Below are 19,001 nucleotides of genomic sequence, written 5' to 3' on the forward strand. Positions count from 1 at the left end.
AATTTGTCAGTTGTGACCAAAATTGCGGTTTGTGAGGCCACAGTGACCTTGACCTTTGACCACTAAAATCTAATCAGTTCATCCTTGAGTCCAAGTGAATGCTTCTGCCAAATTTGAAGAAATTCCCTCCAGCTGTTACTGAGATATTGTGTTCACGAGAATGGGATGGACAACCCGCAAACATAATGCCTCCGGCCCTGGCTTCACCGGCACGGACGCATAAGAACATGCTGCAGGCCAATCAATTACTAATCAATATTTTTAAATTAACAATGCATCAAATAACTAAGTGTAATGTGAAAGAGGTCTCTCATAGTGATGAAACCACAGAGAATTTTGACCCAAGTCTGCAGTTCCCCTCAGCCCTACAGAACCTTTTAGAACCCTGGTGGTTCTGCTGTTTTGATTCAGTCTCACGGTTCTCATCACTTAGCAGCTAAAGAGCCAGAGGCTTTTAGTTTGAGTTGTTGCGTGGAAATCTAAATAAAAACTTACAACTTACATTCATCATGTGGACACAAGCGTGACTAATGCCGCTCCGTGTCTGCTGGGTGTAAACATAAGCGGCTGTTTGCTAAGGTGTTGCTATGTCAACACGGTGTTTACAGCATGAAACAGCACCCCCAAGTGGCCTAAGAAAAAAAAAATGTTACTACAGCTTTTTATCTCTTTTAACTAAAGAGTTTTAATCCTATTATTCTTGGGTATCTTGCTTTTTCCTCACTACACTTCATAATTATTTTTTATGTGCACAATAATGATAATGCTTCAGAGCCAGAAGTCAGATCAATATTCGCATTTATTCCCTCCTCAGACATGTTGCTCTCAACAAATGTGCATGTGCATTTGCTTTTATTGATATACATTTGGCAGAAAGACCCAGAAGTGGCCTCAGTGCCAATCCTAGCATAACTAGGATCATCTTCCATGGGCAGCCACTGACAGGATTAGTTTTAATGAGGACCTGTAGGGATACGTTTCAGAGGTGGACAGAGTAAATCATTCCTCACGGTGATGCCCTTTTTATTTATTCAGAACCACAGTGGTGAGACTGAGGAGATGAGCCGTATTTCTCCTCAGGTCTCTGAGTAAAGAATGAAGTGTCTGTGGGAGGGGATATGAAGATGCTGTTTAGCACAGTCGTCTTTTCACTGTTGTGCAAATCCAGGGACTTAGCCTTTCACTTCCTCTGGTTGTTCTCAATTTGTAAGTCAGTGTGGCTGCAACTATATCACAGCACACTGTAGGGGAAGATTGTGAGTGAATATTGTAAGTAATGATAATATAGTATGTTTTTTTTTTTTTTTTTACACATGATGTCCATATATTGAAGGCATTTATTTTAATCCCAGATTCCCATATGGTGTTATTGGTACTTCTATCAAATGAACCCACGAGGCTGGAGAGCCCAACATCTGCAGGCAGGGGATGATGGGATCTTGAGTAAGTGCTGCAATTGAGCAACCAGACCATTTTTTATGTGTTGTGTGTTCGCTCTGAAGCCATGAGGTAGATTTAGAACAGCATCCATCCAGGGTTTACCTTGAGCTCCTGATTCATTTTTTTTTGGTTTGTTACATGAGATGAATACAGAATCAAAACAGTCTGTCATTGGTTGCTGGGCCAGATTTACGGTGTTATTTACACTCACTGGCTTTTCAAGAGACAGGGACACTGATGTTTCATTCATATCATCAAAATGGATTACAGGGGGGAAATTACACTGAAATGAAAATTCCTATTCAGCTGTTTCCAGACAGCAGGCCTCCACAACTTAGGCTCAGTTCACATCAGGGAAGTGATGTAGTGGACAGCAGAGAGGGATCTGCCAAACAAAGGGAAAAAGGAAAAGAAAGCAAAGCTAAACAGAAGGGACAGCCAACCACCTCTCCTTCTCCTCCTTCTTCTTCTTCTTCTTCTTCACCTCCGTTCATGTGCACGTTTCTTCTGCAGGGCTCCAGGCTGAAGGGAGATCAATACTTAATTTAGTTGAGCATTCGGCCATCTTTACAAATTTTTGATTATCAGTGTATCATTACAACAATGAAACTCCTCTCATCCGAAATTACTCCAGAAGAGACTTATGTCATCCTTATCTGTATTTGTGCCAAATAGACTGAGAGAATATTTTCACGTCACTGTGTTCAGATGTGTTTGCAAAAAGAAGGAATTGATGCAATGTGCCGCCAGCGAGTGTCCAACACAGCAAAACAAAAACATCCAGACTTTGCACAAGCAATAGTGGCCTCATGCCAGAACTGAGACTCTCTGCATTGTACAAGCAAGTCAGATCTTCACAAAGCCTCTAAGCAGAGTAACGCTAAAACGAATTTAAACCACCAGACCACTCACAGTTTATTGTTATAACGTCCATAAAGTGACAAGAATGACAGGTGAAGAAGTGGAGTCTCTGCTCAGTCCTGTCAGTCACAGAGTCTCCGACAATAAACCCTGTAAATCCTTTTTCTTTCTAACATTGCCTCAAAGCTTCCCTCCCATTCAAGGAGCTTCATTTTGTCCAGTCACGCTGATGTTGGCGGGTCAAAGGTGTGGGACTGCTTCAGAAGTAGCTCTGCACTGTGATAAGTGTTTTGTTGTTCTGTTAAGTGCTACTTGCAATCAAACTGGCTTCAGCAGGCTATTGTTGTGCAAGCCTGTAATTTGGCTAGATGCTAATTCCACTCTGAATGAGATTGCTGGTGTGGCAGCTTTACGGACACATAACAATGATTCAGCATTTAAAATTGTTTTGTCAAATGATCAGAAAGCGCACACACACACACACACACAGCAAACTGAAGAGATAATTATTGAGCCCTTTACTTTTCATTTCCACCCGTGGCCTCGGTGCAGCCGTGCCAGAGTATGAATCGCCAATCTAATTCAAATCTAAAGGGACATATGCCAGCAGGGCCAGTGACTCTCTTGAGTGTATCATCAATACAGCCTACACAGTCTCCTGGCTTGCTCACTCACACCAGCTGCCAAGACTTTTTAGAGATACACTCAACCTTAAAAGATCTATCCTTTTTCCTCCAAGAATTACATTTTGCAAACAAGGAGAGGGGGGAGAAGTAAAGAGGGGTTAAAGGGATATAATCAGGCAGAGGTAGAGCCAAAATTTGATCAGAGGTAAAGATGGAGGACAAAAGAACTTGGAAGAAGAAAATGAAGCAAAGTAAAAGCAAAACTTCTGACTGGGTCTTATAACAAGCCATCTGTTGACAAGACCTTAAAACAAATCTTTTATGTTTGACCATCTTTCATTGCTAAAATCTCTTAAACCACATTGAGCTGCACTGAATGCCACATCCAAGATACATGAAGCTGGCTGAAGGACTTCAATCATCCCAGGGAATGCTGGAAATCAAACTAGTGTAAAGTGGGAGGGAATCTGCTGATTGAACTGCATGTTGCACGGCTCATTGATATTTATTTATGTGATGACAAAGACTTGATGAAAAATTGATTTAAAGACATTTTTGTAGCATTTATGTAGGACTGTTGAAAAAAGAAATCACACTCTTTCTCTTACAAGTGAAAAAAGCAATAAAAGCACAAAATTTACTGTTCCCAAATACTATTGCTATTCCTCTTTAGCTTCCACTCTTGCCTGTCTGTTTACAATGATAATGGTGGCAGATTTAATACCTAAAATTCTTAATGTGGTTTGATAATTCAGACAAAGGAAGACAAAAGCAAGATCTCATTTCTAGCCAGCTGCTGTTGATTTTGCTGGCTGAAATGAAGGGTCACAGGTTTTATTAGCTGCAATTAGCTAGCTAAGTAAGCTAACGTTATCTCCATGAGTTGGTTGAAAAGAGTGTATTCCACTGACTTTTTAATGTTTCCAGTTGATTGTTTAAAACAAGAATCTTCTTTTAAAAAAAAAAAAAAAAGTGCAGGATATTGTGCTAACAGATTGGAGGTAAACCTGCAGGCCTCATCACAGCATAGATCGAAATTGAGTGTAAGCATGATAAAGACAACTACTATTTTTACCTTTACAAGATAAAAGGGTTTTAGGACAAAGACTAACCAGTGTGTTAGATAGAGCTCTTAGCTCTTCTTCAAAAAGGTCAAAAAGAGCAGACACCATCCAAACTCTCGAAATGGAGTACAGCTCTTAGCACCACGCACACTGATTCAGCAGCAGAGACCCAAAGCTCAGCAGCCTTGCTATGCAATGCAATGCTTAGACAAACGCAGTGTTCCCTATTCATGCTTTAAAGTAGAAGAGGACCCATTAGTGAGGCAGCATTACTCTTGGCTGTTGAAGCACGTATTTATGCTTCCACCAAAGTAAAACCATCCTTCGTCACACTAAGCAACTTTGGAGCCCCATGAGCTGTACGAAAGTGCTGTAACTATTTAAAACAATAACAGTTTTTGGCATGTAATTATCCCCCAGCGAATTGGCCATTGTTCTCATAGGTCCAGTCTAATGGAGCTCCAAGCTGCCTGAGGATTTCTCAGCTATTTATTGTTATTAAGCATTAACATTTACAGTCCAGCTGTGGGGTACAATGTCATGCCATTTTCAATTCCATTAATGTACCTCTGCTGAATATTGTCAGCTCAGGGCTTTTTAAAATGACTTAAACTATAATTAGTTTATTGGTCCTCATCAGTTATCGGATGGGTCAGCTGTTACTGAAAACAGTTCTTACGGTACATTTACAGAGGGAACAATTACAGTGAAATTACAATAAAGGAAATGGATAGATGATTAGTTGCCATAGGAATATACAGGCCAGGAGCCATGTGAAGAAGCCAGTCCACAAGGAGAAAGAGAACGTGCCATGTTGAGCAATTATTAAAAACACAATCCACATGACCTTATAACACTCCCTTGAAAGGTTAGGAAAATGCCACACATCTCACCTACAAATAATCACACCAACTACGTTTCACTGAAGTGTTCAAAAGCCCCTTCATCAGAAAGACCACCCAGCAGCTGTCCCCAGTCCTGACGTAAAAACCAAACCCCTCGACCACATGTACAGTGGGGTACAAAAGTCTGACACCACTTTTCCACTCACTTGAATTAGAAGTGGTTTCCCTTCTTTTAATGTTAGACAAGGAGATTAGAAAATATGCAAATGCCAATGTGAAGGCTGGTTCATGTAGGCTGGAGGGAACCAAGTAAATCTATAAACACTCAACTCCTTCCTTCCTATCTTAGATTCACACACTAACGATGATAATCAGCGTAAGTGAAAATGGCTTCTTCATGCCATTAAGACCTTGTGTTGGAGGAAGGACTTTGAGGAGGAATATCATTAGGTTTGTAAAACAGGCATAATTGACATAAAATATCAACAATATTCTCATGACCATCTGTTAATGTATTTTTATCTCCTACTTAGAAGCACTAAGATTAATCCATGTTCAATAAATCCATGTTTATTGCTTTTTTATTATGTAATTTAAGCACTAATTTCCTCTCTGGATGCATGCCAGACATCGATTCGCTCATGGATATGTGTTAGATTCACACTCGGTTCACAGCAGCCCATGAGGAGCTTGTTTTCTATGAAACTTCATCAGTAGGTCTGACCACTGACTAACAGCACTCCCCTGTGGTGAGTCTATATTGTTACAGTCTCTGAAAGTCATAATGAGACTGACAGCACTGATATCGAGCACAATTGTACCCTTCACCCATTTCTGTGCGTGTCTCTGCAGATGTGTATTTATATATGCATGATAGGTATTCTCTACCTTACACACAATCAGGGCTGAGACAGATGTATAAATAAGGTTTACATCAGGTCACATTTACCTGAGTGACAGGTAAAGAAAGCTATTCCAAATGTCACACCACCTCTGCTTTGTAGCAGATCTACCTTATTATCCTGAGATGTTTTTTGCAAATTCATCTTGCCTCTGTGATTTCTACACCAGCATTTTATTTACTAGGAAGTGCTGGTAATGCAACAGAATCATTCTGTGCAATTTTGGTTTGGGACAAAAAGTCATCAACTCTCAAAAGTAACTGGATGTTTTTATACCTTCCTGATGCAAGTCATTTAAAAGATGAGCCATCAGGGTTTAGATAGACAGATATCTGAAGTCCCCAGGCTGGAAAACACAGATTAGTCTGGGAAATAGACGACAACAAATAAAAGATGCAGAAAGGCATTACCAACTGTGAGTGCATCCGTTGTAATTTTGAGCTGCTTCACTGCCACAGAGTTGTGATTAGAATAAGTTATGAGACAATGTTTTCATTGGTACATGACACATCCATCATGGTCCTGCAGAGATCACTCTCTGATTTGAGTGGGTTTCACTTAAGACACTGCTGTGAAATGTGGGTTCACAAAACAATCTATAGCAAAGCTCACTCAGCCCCATCGTTGTACCCCCTTTTTAGTCAGAGGCTGATTACAAAAGAAATTCTCAGGGCCTTTAATAATGGCACTGTTCTTCATAGTATTCATACATCCCATCTTAATACACAAGACCATGGGACACAGAAACATTTTCAATAGGTCATGCCGTCAATGCCTCTGTTATATATCATAGCTAAGGTGGCCTCTGGGCTTCGAGAGAGCCTGTGATATTAAATCAAAGGATATGATTTATAGCTCAGCAACATACAGTATGTGCAACAGGACTCCCAACCCATACCTGTGACCATCAATCCAACAAGTGTAGGCCTAACCATTCTAATACGATTCTGAAATACTGTAGAAATGAAAATCAAAGGTAATGTGTGCTTAAATCTTTACGGCACATGTGCTTCATTTCGAGAGCCTGCCTAATGACACATGTCCCAGGCGCACCTCACATGTCAATGACAGTCTAAATGATGTGAACTTTAAAAAGGCATTGGCCACCAGTTCTCTCATTTATCAAAAGTTTTACCACCCCCCCCCCCATGTTAAGTTCAGTCAGAGAGGAGATTGGTCACTCTAATGTAACCCCTCTGGCTGTGATGATGGGAGAGGAGTAGTAGGGAGTCAATGATGTCGGGGGTGTAAATGGTCATTGGAGGGGTGAGGAGGATGACAAGGACAGAGGGGAAAGAGTGGGCGATGGAAACAGATGGAGAAAAGGGTGAGATGTGGAGAAAAGACAGGGGGTGAGATAAAGGGAGAGGGGAGTAAAGGTGGGGTAGAGAGGGAGCAGGGCTAATTGAAGAGCAGAGGGAAAGAGTGGTAAATAGAGAAACTGGGCTAATGGTTTAGCCCACAGCTGGCTCTCTTGAATCAGGGGGGGCCATAAATAAATGTGTGACAGCAATAAATATAGTATGACAGGTAATCAGCACAGTTACCCATGTCCCCCAAGGACACTGCTGGCAAAAGGGGTCATAGGACATGGTGACTGCCCAGCGTCTCACACACACCCTGAGTGATGAGCAGCTGATTGAGGTTCAGCGTGTGAGGAGACGTTACAAAAAATCCCCAGAAGGGAACAAACTGAGCTCAGAGAAGGTAAGAGCAGATGAAGAAGATGACCTAACCAGCGCTGCGTGCAGCAAACGCTGAGGGATCGAAGGCAGCAGCCATGGGATCTATCCATCACCTGGTGAGGAGATATATTGGTTGTTATATAAGGTGACAGTGATCAAGCCTATCAGGGCTTTATGGAATGATATAAAGTGCAATGTTTCTAAGCTGCCTCAAGGGCAAAGAGGGCAATATCTTGTCCAGAGCGCCTGACAGAATTTTAAATTCCTGCTGACGATGGAAAAATAGTTCACTCTTTTAATATAAAACAATGAAACATGTTGGTAGAAGTTGAGTATAACACATTTGTAAGTTAACTACAGAGTTTTAAAAATGCATTAGACATTTCATTTGAGGATAGAAGATACTGTAGGTTGTCTGTCTTAAAACAATACTCACATATAACATGGATCTGTCAGCGGCCAGTGAACAGGTAGGATTATTACAACAAGGAAAAGCTGTTTCAGTGTACTGTACATATGGGCATGTGAGTATTGTTTTAAAACAGACATGAACAACTGTGAATCTTCTGGTTTCCAGGGGAACATAACGTCCCCAGAAAGAGCAAGTTGGCAGAGGTAAAAGAAACCTCTCTTCTTAGTTTGAGTAATTGATATGTAATGTGATTGATAACATGTAACAGCTGTAGAATCCAAACAGTTCAAAGGCACTGGTAATGCCGTCATGTGCCTTTACAGCATGAGAAATCACGACTTATAAAATATTTCCGAGCATGGGGTCTGAACCAGCCGCAGAGAGTGATTATGGCTCTGCAGTTCTTCCTGGTTTTCTAGAAACCCTGGTTTGAAAGGTGTGCGGTGCACTGGCTTCCTTCCTGTACTGTTGTTAGCAACAGCCAATATGTACTGTACATGCACCTCTGCAAGCACCTCTTCAATGAGTAAGTGTACTACAATAAAGCTGCCAGCAGATTCTGCTGCACCTATGTCTTCTCTCTCCACATTGCTGTTTCCCCACAGTTAAGTATTGACAGAGCTGTGGACCAGGCCCTGGCATCAGCGATGCAGAGGCTGCAGGCTGTGGGTGAGGTTTGGCTGCAGATCTGTTAAGAAGCTGGATGAATCTTCCTTCACCATTAACATGGTGAAAGAGCATTTGAATCTATCACACAGACTGAGATTCATTATCAGCTGTGATTTAGGAGGAATATATTGACTAAATTCAAACCAGTGGGATGGTTCAAAAAGACATCTATGACTCAATAATGAACAACTGACTCTCTTGATGATATATTGGGGAAACCTTGTCAACACATAATATTTTTGTTTTGCAGTCTTCATTACCTCAGGTTGGACCAATCTGAAAACGGCTCCGAAATGAGGAGAATGTTTAACTATATTTACTGCTTTGCTAGTGATGCAGCTAGAAAGAGGAGACTGTTGCAAATTGGTTTGTAATGAGAGCAGCACTCTGCAATCTCGGGCATAACCTGTGCCCTCTGACAATACTGTACAGTATATGAGGACAAATGAAGCAGCTCTGCCAAACACATTCAGGGTCGGGTTCTCTTGTGCTCTGAGCAAATGGTAATAAATGAAATCGGGCGAAAAAATTTTAATACACAATGAGCAGTCCAGGAGTGTATAAAAAAGATTAATTGGCTTCAGATCTCAAAGGGGCCATTGCTGACCAGTGCAGAAGTATAGAAAGGATTTTCTTTGTTGGACATGGAGCCCTAAACTTTGTAGTGAGATCTACTCAATAAAAACATGAATCTTTTAAGTAACATTTCTCATGCTTATTCTTCAGATTCATTGAAACCAAAAAGATCAAACATGTCAACATAAGATGCAAATGAAACATTTTCAACCAGTCTAACCATTAAAGCTGGTCAACCGATTGATTGACTGTAAATAGAAGAATAATTAGAAGAGTAATATTGACTCTAAAGGATCTGCAGTCTGTGGGGTGAAGTTTTAAGAGTATAAATGATCTGAAATGTATTATTTGTTCAGTCAGTTCAGTGAAACTGATGGACTTAGATTTGAGATATGTCTCTGAGATTTCTGCCAGTGCTACGGACGTGAAGGGATTTTTGTTTCTCTTTCCAGAGACAATGTTGATATTACTTTATATAATCCCCAAAACACTTTTCATAGAAAGAAGTTCTGAGGAAAACTGTAAACAGCAAGGGGCTGCAAATTATTTCAGAATTAACTACTCAACTACTAATTGAAAGATATGCTAATGCTCTGAGCACTTTAAATGAAATTCCATTCACCTCTGTTGTATTTACAGTTGCAGAAATCTCAGAGGCCAATATCTCAAAACCTGGACAAATAAGATTCAATTTAATTATCATTAAGCAACACAAGGATATATAGTGAAATTATAGAGGTAGTCCCTCTATGCTACTTACAAAAAACAAAGTTATACAAATGAATGAATAAATAATCAAGTCATTAAAATAAAACTATTTGCATGGTGGAGTGTGGAGGATGAACTCAGAAAAGAAACTGCTCTGAGGTCTGGTGGTATGGCAGCGGATACTTCTCCTAAAACATTCTCTGTTTGAATAGATGGATCAAAAATCCATTAGTGTCTTTTAATACAATTAGAGCGAGACTGATGAACCAGAACTGATATACGAGCTAATGTCAGCACAACGAAAAATAATCGTATATAAAATATTTGGTTGTATAGGCTTGGTGATGTTCAGATTATTAGCAGGGGGCTACTTGGTGAGCAGCTGAAGCTGACAAAGTAACTACTAACACACTAACCAGATGGAAAAAGATAACACTGGTTAGTCACAAGAGCGCCCTGGGCTTCTTTCCTAATCTGAACTGTTACTTCCCCTGGTATAAAATTATTGAGACTGTACATCATTCCATTCGATAAAGAGTTTTATTGAAAAAGGAAAAAAAGTTTCCTGAGCTAACTAGCTTGCTAACTGCTTGTCCTCACTTAGCAACCTTGTTAACTCGGGCGCTAATGAGACGATGAGTTCACACTATCTTCTCTCAATTGTCAACAAAACATTTTGTGGAGTAGTTTATACTCCAGCAAAGAAGATTAAATAAAAGGTTAATTAAAATTAAAGTTGCAACACAGCTAAGCTACAATAGCTTCTGCCGTTTTGGACCCCCTGGCTCTTTGGTCAGTGGTGCTTAACCAAAGGAAGTAAGCAAAGTTGAATTTGATGCAAGTACTTTAGGCAGATTATTTTTCCAACCAATTTCACACCCTAAAACCATGGTGATTCCACTACAAAGAACTGGTTTTGCCACCAAATGTCACAATTTCAAAGGTTGATGTGACCAGTGAAACAGTTTGGGTCCGTGTATTTTGGTTGAAGCAGTTGGAGGAAGGAGTAAAAGACAGAAAACTCACGTGCACTCGGGCGTTGGAAACTTCCACAATACTCGTTGTTTATGAACTTACACTTCAACCTTACCATGCCCGGTGGGACGGGTCTGTCTTATCATACACGAACAAAACAGAAGCCACACGTAACCAAACGTTACTCTTGTGGTGGGGTGGACAAGAATTAAGCAGCTTATTAACAGGTATCCACGCTTAGCAAGGTGCGCCACTCAACTAAATTAAGGAAAACAAAAACACGGTCTGATGACGCTCTCCTCCCGTATCTAGGCAACATATAATGTCTTAAAGGCAGATTTCACAATGTCGACTGTTAACACCAGGCGTAGCCTCATGTTATAATAATAGTTTATCTATGGAGCAATTGGACACAACCAAAGCTCTTCAAAAATGTTTATGTGCTCATGTAAAAAAATAAAAATAAAATAAAATAATATTGGCCAATATACTACACTATTGTTAAGAGATTTTTTAACCCTCATATTTTTATCCAGTTCAAATATTTGGTATCTGTTCAGCTACAGTGTAATTACCCCAGGTACTACACGTGTTTTCCCTCTCTTTTACAAGTTTAATGAGCATATTTTGATATTGCCAGTTTTTCATGTAGATTGGTGACATAGGTTTGACTCTTATGAAACAGTTTGCCAAGAGCATGAGTGGACCCACAGAGAGGGGGCAAAGCAGAGGGCTCTCAAGCTCACTGTGGAGCTGTGCAAGCAGGAAAAGCTGCTGAGGTGTTCGAAGCAAAAGGCCAAGTTCAATGTCATCCTATATACTCAACATTAGTAAACTACTGTAACATTTTGAACTTGCCATTTTCCATGCATTAGTCTTGTCCGTCAGCAGTTCTGTATTATTGCCGTCTGATCTGTGTCCCATATGTATTGGCTCAGAGTTGGCCCAGAAGTATAACACAGGTCAACTTGATTCTGATTTTATCCAGCCTTCTGCTTTTGTTCATGCTGCATTTTACATGTGACATGTGCAGTAATGGGTTTTTTAATCTGATAGAGGCAATAGGACAAAAAGACACACATAAGCACAACCAGATTCGAGGTAAGACATCTCACTGTCACCATCTTGTGGCCAGAAGAGGAGCTGCACTCCACCAGTTAACTGGTGCTGGATGTCCTGAACAGTCCGTCTCATCTTGTAACACCACTTTGTTCCTCAAGAGGTGATAGTGAGTCACTGTTGCGCCATAAACTTATCATATAACTTACTAATAGAACTTGAGGTACAGGTGAAACTGATGATCTCTCCACCCTGTGATAGTGAGTCATGTGACGACCTTAGTGTTCTCAACCGATGCCCGTCCATCCACTGTACCACAGCACATGATGTAAGTTGCAAGAATAAAAGAAAGCACAAATGAATTCTTACATATAGTAACAGCATTGTGTCCAATGGAAACTATTTACAACATTGGGACAAAAGAAAATTGTAAATGCTCATATTCTGTCAGGTCTTGAGGTGTCTGGTGTGGACATGAAAGATTTCATCCAATTGCCTGATGTTTTGACACAAAGATCTATGCCTGTCTCCCCACTCAATGTCCCTCGACAAGAGGATCTTATCTGAAGGAGGTAAAGGTTCATGACATTGATTCAGATGTAGATCTCCTAATTGGAACTGATGCCCCCAAAGTAATGGAGCCTTGGGAGGTAATAAACAGCCAGGATGAAGGACCCTATGCAGTAAGAACCAGGGTCGGTTGGGTCATTAACGGTCCACTTCGCGGCACAAGCAGTAGGAGTAAGAGTGGCTGCCCTGTTGTAACAGCCAACCAAATCTCCACTGAACACCTTCAAGACATGCTGGTTCAACAATATAACAGACCATTTTCTGTGAGGTTGAGGCAATACTGAACGACAGACCCATCACAAAGGTCTCAGATGATCCAGATGACTTAGAAGCTCTCACACCAAACCACATTTTAATGTTGAAAGGAAAACCAATCATGCCACCAGGACTGTTTGACAAAAATGATCTGTACATAAGGAAAAGGTGGAAGCAAGCACAGTATATTGCTGAGTTATTTTGGAAGAGATGGATTTCTGAGTATCTGCCTATGTTGCAGGAGAGACAAAAATGGACAAGGCCAAGGAAACGCCTCACTCCTGGGGACATTGTTCTTGTCGCAGATGCCTCAGATCCAGGAGGATCATGGGGAAAGTTTTGGACAGCAGACCAGATGCAAAGGGCCTGGTACCACTGTGCACCTTCAAACCAGGACCCATATTCTGGAGAGACCTGTGACCAAACTCTGTCTACTACTGGACGCAGCAGCCTAACATCATGACTCTCTACCTCTATTTTTTCCTTTCTTTTCTTAACCTGTGTTTTGTTTTGCAGATTCATCAAGAAAACAACTTGTTTAGGGTTACTTAGAATACACACGCATAGAATAGGTCTGTTTCATAGTTGTAGTTCCAGAAGTAGCTCCGTTTTTGTAGATAACTGTAATTGTGATATTATGCACAATAAGGACCAGAGTGTTGGAGCTATTTGTTAGTTTTGTTAAGTTTTAGTTGTAAATTTAATTGATTATTATGAGCAACTTTGTTTGATTAACTTGTTTGCTTTATTGAAATTAGATTTTTGATAATATTTTTGTTTGTTAGTTATTTGTTTAGCATATTTAGATTTGTATAATTAGTATTTTTGTTTATTTTTTGGTAATTGGTTGACACTGGGCACTTGGGGTTATTTGAGTAGGTAGGCACACTGAGGACCAGCATGCACCTGGGTGGGCCAATGGTTTTTTTACCAGTGCAAAGAGAGGCAGCAGCAGCCATGGTTTTTTTCTTTGTTCTTTTGTTGCAATAAATCCACACAAAACTGCAAGATTGGAATGGACATTCATCTTCCTTTGCCTGCATTAAACCACATCCCTACGGTGCATCAGTGGCCTTTTGATTAGGTTTGGTTTAAAGTTTAATTTGTTTTTTTTTTAATGGGCAAATGGTCACTACATCATGTTTGCATGAAATGATAATACACAATATACTTAATCACAAGCTATGAGACACACACACGTACCTGGGATGAACTGGTTAAGGTGGAAACTGCAAGGCTGACCCCGCCCTTTGTCAGTCTACCAGTCTCTGTGTACAGCTGCACACCTGGTGGGTCCTGAATGCAGCTGAGGTGGCGCTTCTGTGTCTCCATATGTCCTGGATGCGGAGAAAATCCAGCAAAGGGACATCCAGGGTGACGTGGAGATCCTGGATGAGGAGGGCCGTCTCCTCCGCCCCATGTGTCCTCCCTCCAACAGTGCAGCCTCCACTCCTCCCAGGAGATCCTCAGGGTCACCTTGGCAACAGTCAGGCTGAGCATCATGCGCTTCCCCTCCAGGTCGGGCCGCCGCTACGCCTCAATGAGAAGGCAGGCACCTCCGGGGGTCCACCTCGAAGATGCAGCGTCGTCAATCCAGCCACCATCTCGGAAAGCCAACATACCAACATTGTTAACCCAGGCAGCTGTTTCAGAAGCAGCACCAGCGAGCTTCTTTGTCACCTGGAGGGAGAGAGAGACAGAAAGGTTTCAAATGTTAATATCACAGCAGTGGTGTGAAAGCAGCTGTAAGAACATGTACTCTGCCTGAATTAAACCTCATCCTAGAGAAACTCCCTGGTGGGAGGCACCCGTTGGGAAAGAATACTAGAGATGGCTGTTGGACAGATCAATCAGTTACACATACAGTGCATTTAGAAAGTGCTCACTTTTCTACATTATTACATTATTATTACATTTTGCAATCTAATAACTTGTTAAATTCATTAATCAGTGAACAATGCCGGCAAGATGGCTGCTAATGCTAGCAAGCTGGCCCCACCACTTGTTATTTTGTAATCTTGTAATGAAATCATCAAATTCATTCAATCAAAACTCTTTAACCTCAACACTGATCATTTGTTGAGTTTTGATTCAGACTTTCAACAAACACAAATCTCTTTGACACAAGTGCAATTGTTTCACATACACAAACTTCAATTTCTCACCCACATTTATTTGACAGGTTTACAAAGGTTGATTTACAACTACAAACATTGGAATTATTTGTGAACATCACTTTACAAGCTCAAAATCATTTTGACCCTAATTTGATTTTCTTTTTACAGATGCAAAACTTGTTCAGTGTATTATTGAGGGTAATTTGCAACACATTACAATAGACCTGCATTGTAAACTAGAGTGAAATCCATCAGCATTTTGTGGTTGTTTGTAGAGTTGTGTAGCTTTTGGCAGTAAAGTCATTAAGCAGTTATTGAGTAGTTCCTCATTACGTCACAATGAGTTCCTTCACAACAAACAATAGACAGCAAGTTTCCCAACAAGTACCTAATTATAATATTCAAGCCACATATAAATATATTAATCACATCCACATTGTTTTCTAATGCATTAGCGATTATGACAACAAAGAAAAATAAATCTTAACAGATTCATTTTAACATTTTGTAGTTTATATCATGTGCATGACTTACCATTTCTTGCTTTCGAGGGACTGCAAAGGTGTGGTTCCAGCCTGAGGTGGATTCTGCCATCCCTATGAAAACACAAGGAAAAATAAAGACATGTAAAGCAGCTCCTCTTTTGACTATGAAATTTTTTTGAAGCCTTCGAAAAAGGACTTCAGATCATAAAAGATCAATCATCCATTTAAACCTACATACATGTATATGTGAAGAATTTGTAGAATAAATTAATATATAAATAAATAAACACACACACAGTGTTTAGGCAACACAAAGACACTGGAAGAGTTAGAGCTTCTGTCAGTCTGAACACATTGAAAGCACAAAACTAAAATTTGGTGCTCAAAATTCAAAAGTCTGTGACACTGAGGTAACAAGTAGAATTTAAATTCAGGTGTAAAAATAGGATCTGAATTCTACTTGTAACCTCCATACACTTGCAGATTTATGAGGGCAAGGGGATACTGCAGGACACATGGGCAGGCTCTATAGCAGCATGAGGAAGGGATGATGACATCACAAAAGCAGATTCAGAAAATAAGGTTTATTGTCAGATAAATTTTCACTTACAAGATATTTGGCTTGGTGTAGTATCAAATTAACTTATTCATAAGAAATAAATAAAAAAAATTAATACTGCAATACTTAAATATAAATAGATTCTTTTTTTTTCTTTTAAAACAATGAAAACGATACTACGCAACCATATACAAAAGTGTTCTGGAATGACAAAACAAAAGCTGTGGAAAAGGTATCGATTAGGGGATGTGCAAAAGATCACAGTATAGACAATATCTGTTATGTGCAGGGATAATACCTCAAGGTGTTACTGTAATGCGGTTGTTGATTGATGAGGCCAGATGCAGAAGGAAAGGCAGGTGCTGGTCCATCATCGGTGATGATCAGACTGGAATTCTGGTCCTGATAAAGACAAACATGTCATAGGACAATTCATTTAGATGGTGTGTGTATATATATATTTTATTTTAATATATATTAATTGTGAGGATAGATATGAATATGCAAAAGTAAATACACGTGTATTCACTCGGTCTACTGGGTCCATACAATCTCAGTTTACAGTCATCAGTTACAAAATGAGCCTAAAGTTACTGACGTCACTAGCTGTACAGCAGCCGAGAGGAACAGACAACTCTAGTAACCGCTAAGACGTCTGTAGACAACATCAATATCACCAACCGAAATGTTTGTCGGTACGGTCTGTCAGTCGTAGCAATGATTATACTTTTAGCTAAAAAGCCAACAATGATGCTACTCACCGGGCTAACAGGAAAGTTGCGAGCTCGGCATCAAACCGCATCTCTTTACTCTCAGGAGCTTCTCCGGCGGTGGAAAACCACATCGAGAGTTACTCGTGTTGCTTCTTTTCTTCGCCGTTGAACATGGTTTCTTGTCGGGAGCGGTTCTGTGGGATACAAATACATATCGCCTTTTAGGAGGTTCAGCCATTCCTGTGTTTCTGTGATGCTAATTCAAGCTCTGCCGGAAGTTGTTCTTCTTCGTGGGACTGAGGGAAGACTTGACGCGCCACTGACTCACACAGCGTCTAGTGTCACAAAGTGGTATTACAACACAGGACAGGTCATTTCAGTAGATACCTGAAATACAACAGATGGAGATCATGACATCACTGCGTGTCCTTCACACACTGCTGATAGTGTTGATTCATTTTTTGAACATTTTAAGCTAAAGTCCTGGCCACATCGTATATTGCACCTTTACTGCACAGCCACCAACACTGACATTTAAAACTAAAGCTCCATGTATTTTGCCAACACTTAAGTTAAAACTAAGACATTGAGCTTAACTGATATTGACACATTCGATGCATACAAAATATTTTGATTTGCTTTGAAAGTATATAAATCTATGCTTGGAATATAAAATACAATCATGCTTTACCTTATACTTACATTCAATTTGTAACTTACAAACATTTGTATTTGACCATTTTGCATTCAGGCCAGTAGATGTTGCACTGTTCACATAAAGCATCAAGATATAAACCCTTTGTGGAACCACTTTCCTGGGAAAGAAAAACCTCAGATGCTGTGGGACTCACATCCAGTACCAGGCAGTTGATTTCTGCAAGCAAAGAAGACATAACAGCCCGGGAAATTTTACTCACCGAGTATTTCACTTACTGATCGTGGACTGCTCACAGAGCCAGGTTTCAGTTGCAGCCATGTTGGTTTCTATATTCAAAGAAATCATGGTGTATTGTCCTCCCAGTCACCATATGTTGGCAGTCTTTATGTTACGACACAGCTAGGGGAAAAGGGAAACAACATAAAACCAGGTGTTATTCGTAAATCAAATTTATTGCATAACCCGGATGCTAAATAAGGAAACAAAAATACAAACAAGGTGAGAGGATAACTAAAGTAGGGGAACAGAAGCCAACAAAGAGCCCAACTGTGCGATTCTAACCAACCCCAAAACACAAGCAGCACCCCTGTTCCTAATGTGTCCAACAGTCTTTTTCTAAGGGTGTGATGCACAATCAGAATTTTAAAACTAACCCAGCCCCCACAATCACTACCAGCATCTCAAACCAAATCACAAATTACACACACATGTTGACAAAGGCGGTAAAGAGGCGCGCTGCCTATCATGTCAGCCGCCACTAATGATGTGCTGGCCGGGTTCTTAAGCTCTTTTCCTCTGAATGCTCGAACGACTACAGCTGTGGTGAGCACGCGCAGGATCATTGTCGCACCAATAGGAGAAGCCGCCGTGGAGTCGGAGGCTCCTCCTCTCTGCTTCGACCAATCCCGTCACGGAGTCCGCGCAGCCTGATTAGCATACAGACAAAACACACTGTAAGAAGCAGGTGACTGCGCTGCGCTCATTTGAACATATTTTTATGTTGTGCAGAAAGTTGAACAAGAAAGAGCTGAACTGATGACACAATTACGGACGATTGCCCCGGTAGAGCATAACATTAAAAGTATTCGAAAATTCCTGGAGAAATTTTGAATGCGCCTGCTGCTTGGTGCGTGTACTTCACTCTTCACGTTTCAACCTTTACAAAGGACGTTACTTTCAGTTTCATTCACGTCGTTGAGACTCATTTTGACACTGGCCTCAGTCACTGCAGGTGTCCTTCAAAAAGCCTTTTGGAGCTGTCACAACTGGCCGAAATAACCTCACAGATTGTTTCAAACCCAGATTTGTCCCCACAACCATAGCAAGACATGTATGCACACATGTACATGTCCTAACAGAAGATGCTTTGCAATAAAGCTATACCACTATATCCCCATATAGACAATAGCTTGTAAGAACTTTTATGAAATACCTTACCTGTTACCTTTTTGAGACTTATTTTGAAAGCAATATGTGAGGCTGCATGGGAAAGTGGTCTCAGACTTTTAGCCACCACTGTATGTAAACTAACCCTATACTGAGAGGTGTTCCTAATTTTCTGTCCATCCCATTTATAGGAATTAAACTTGACAAACTATTAGGAACACTTCTCAGTACACTTAAACATTAGCACAATTACAGCCTCCACACTGAGCATTAAAATAAACCAACACTTCTCAAACAGATTCAGCAAATACTGAACATTATAATTCTCATGAAGGAGGATTTACTGAAAGGCCTGTTCCATTATACTGCATCAGTTTCATCCAAGTTCACCTAATACATATATATGAATTCAAATAAAAAATCAAGGAGACTTACA

At 40.4% G+C, this 19,001-nt stretch overlaps 1 long non-coding RNA gene across 1 annotated transcript; it reads right to left on the reverse strand.

The window, feature by feature from the left end:
• Positions 1–785: 785 nt before the first annotated feature.
• LOC130179191 (uncharacterized) lies at positions 786–15,362 on the reverse strand. The gene is made up of 3 exons (XR_008829252.1): positions 15,299–15,362; positions 13,851–14,327; positions 786–1,962 (listed from the first exon to the last, which is right to left on the reverse strand). It is a non-coding gene; the product is annotated as an uncharacterized LOC130179191 (long non-coding RNA).
• Between the last annotated feature and the right edge of the window lie 3,639 nt (positions 15,363–19,001).

This window comes from Seriola aureovittata, chromosome 12 (genome assembly GCF_021018895.1).
Source record: "Seriola aureovittata isolate HTS-2021-v1 ecotype China chromosome 12, ASM2101889v1, whole genome shotgun sequence".
Taxonomy (NCBI): Eukaryota; Metazoa; Chordata; class Actinopteri; order Carangiformes; family Carangidae; genus Seriola; species Seriola aureovittata.